Genomic DNA, 2,645 nt, shown 5'->3' on the forward strand with positions numbered 1-2,645 from the left:
ATAGCGCACAGTCCTAACCACTAGACCACCAGGAATTCCCTAATATATCTTTTAAAATAACCAACATTTTAAATGTTAAGTAGTAAATAATTACCATGAGCTCCAATTAATTTAAAACCTAAAAATAATTCTTACAAAAGTTATTCACTACATTCAAGATATATTCTGAAGTCCTAGAAGATACAAAGATAATAAAGTATAGAGAAATCTGAACAATAACTGGCATACCCAAGAAGGTCTGACACAGTAGAAAGGATATTTAGTTTTGAATCAGAGTGACAAGCTCCTGCATATAACCCTCACCCTCACTGAGTCATTCAGTATTTTTGTTTCCAGTTAGTCCACCTGCTTCATCAGGAAACTTTGTTAGAATCCTTAAGATACTAAGGTCTTCCCTGGTGGCTCAGGCAGCAAAGAATCTGCCTGTAGTGCAGGAGATCCAGTTCACCCTGGGTTGGAAGATCCCCTGAAGAAGGGAATGGCTATCCACTCCAGTATTCTTGCCTGGAGAATTCCATGGACAGAGGAGCCTGGTGGGCAACCATTCATGGGGTTGCAAAGAATCAGACGCAACTGAGCAACTAATACTACTATTACTTAAGATACTAAAGACTAGAACAAGAGAAGACTCATCTATAGGGGGAGAAAAGTGACATCGGATTTTAAAATATTACTCCTATAAATTATGAAACACTATTGTGACTTCTAAATACCATCACCATCAAATATTTACAAAGACAAATACTAGTAAACAGATGAATCTTCAAGCTAATCCCAAGGAGGTCAAATCATGCTGACTCATCTGTCATTCCACAACCATCTATGTAGACTCCTCAAGATTCGTCTCAACTGGAAACAAGTATAAAATATTAAATATATAATGATTTCTTTCTGATGGAGAAAAATCAATTTTTATTGCAAAACATTAGGGCCCAGGTTATACACTATGGCCTGGAGGGAGAGCAGGAAGATGAGGGAAAATTTTTGACAAGACCATATAGCAGCACATGATCAGGGTTACTTAGAGGTAAAACCAAACTGAGAAGCCAGAGAGAAGAAAGTACCAAGTTACAGTCACGATGATAAAAGAGAAGGAAAAAAGAAAACCCACCACGGAAATGGTTTTATGGCTCAAGTCCAATAATTGGCTGTCTTTAAAATATTTATTTAGATTGATTTTTTTGTACACTCGGGGAAGCACTATGGTTTGGAATTCTATCACCCGCTTCTTAAAAAACTAGACATACCAAAGAGACTATCCAAGATTTAAAGGTTTTTATTTTTTTAAAAATACGCCAATCTTTGACCCTTCCCCACGTAATGAGAAAATTAGGATTTCACTGTTTCATGTCCAAATTCAGGTCTTCTACAGCCAAACTCTGTCATAAAGCAACACATCTGGAGACCCAACAAAATATGCATTACTAAAACTCAGATATTATCTTTTATGTTAAAAATGGGGTACTTGTGCTCACTGCAGCGGCACATATACTAACATTGGAATGATACAGAGAAGATTAGCAGGACCCCTGTACAAGGATGACACACAAATTCGTGAAGTGTTCTGTATTTTCAGCCAACGGGAACTTGTTGTATGTCTCAGGAAACTCAAACAGGGACTCTGTATCAACCTAGAGGGGTGGGATGGGGAGGGAGATGGGAGGGAGGGGATATATGTACACCTATGGCTGATTCACATTGAAAAAAAAAATGGGGTACTTGCCACCATTGAATGACCTGAATTAATGAGACAATAAGATGGATTTTGTCAAAGATAATAACCAAAACTAATGTACATATTACTTACCAAGCACCAGCCACTGTTCAGTTAGCCACCTACCTACCTATCTACATACCCACCTATATCTATCATCTACCAGTCTTTCTAAACCAACATACCAACTTCTTATCCTCTCTGATATTTGGCTATAAAGCCACATTTCTGCTGTAATAAACACACCATTCCCCACCCGATCCATTTTTCTGAAACCTCATGTAGTAACAAGGGTGCTCCAGTGTGGCGGCTGAGATTCTCAGGCTGGCAGACCTGCAGGCCTTCCTGTGTTTGTTCACGTGCATCCTCCATACAAGTACTGCTTCTTGGAGAGAACTTTCCCGGGTAGACATGATGCTCTCTGTTCAGAACCTCCAAACACACTTTCAAACTTGCTCTACTTGGTTTTTGCTTAAAAGCAAGTGTCAAAGGTGGATCCTGTTATACTGACAAACGTTCAGAATAGCAGATCCTATAAAATGTAAATATAACTGCTTTCAAAAGTCCATCAAGTCATCATTGTGAAACAAACAGTCAATTTGTATTTTAACAAATAGTCAATTTTAACGGTCGCATCAGTGAACCTAGTAAAATGTAAATATACAAGGCAATCAATCTGCCATCATGAACCAAAAGGACTACTTTTGTTATCAAAGTTTTAAAGGGTAAACAACCCTGGAAAGACTCCAAGCTGTCATCATCTAGGCTGTGTCCACACAGACAGTCTTACACTTTCTGTTCACACTGTTCTGCCACACTTATACTGAACATGTATATTCCTACAATAGAGATTAATAGAGGTTTCAGTTCAGTTCAGTTCAGTCTCTCAGTCATGTCCAACTCTTTGCCACCCCATGAACTGTAGCACGCC

The 2,645-nt window shown here is 38.6% G+C and overlaps 1 non-coding gene across 1 annotated transcript; it reads left to right on the forward strand.

Annotated features, from left to right (window-relative positions):
* Positions 1-1,467: 1,467 nt before the first annotated feature.
* Positions 1,468-1,574, forward strand: LOC122679757. The gene has a single exon (XR_006336541.1). It is a non-coding gene; the product is annotated as a U6 spliceosomal RNA (small nuclear RNA).
* The last annotated feature ends 1,071 nt before the right edge of the window (positions 1,575-2,645 follow it).

This window comes from Cervus elaphus, chromosome 21, assembly GCF_910594005.1.
Source record: "Cervus elaphus chromosome 21, mCerEla1.1, whole genome shotgun sequence".
Taxonomy (NCBI): Eukaryota; Metazoa; Chordata; class Mammalia; order Artiodactyla; family Cervidae; genus Cervus; species Cervus elaphus.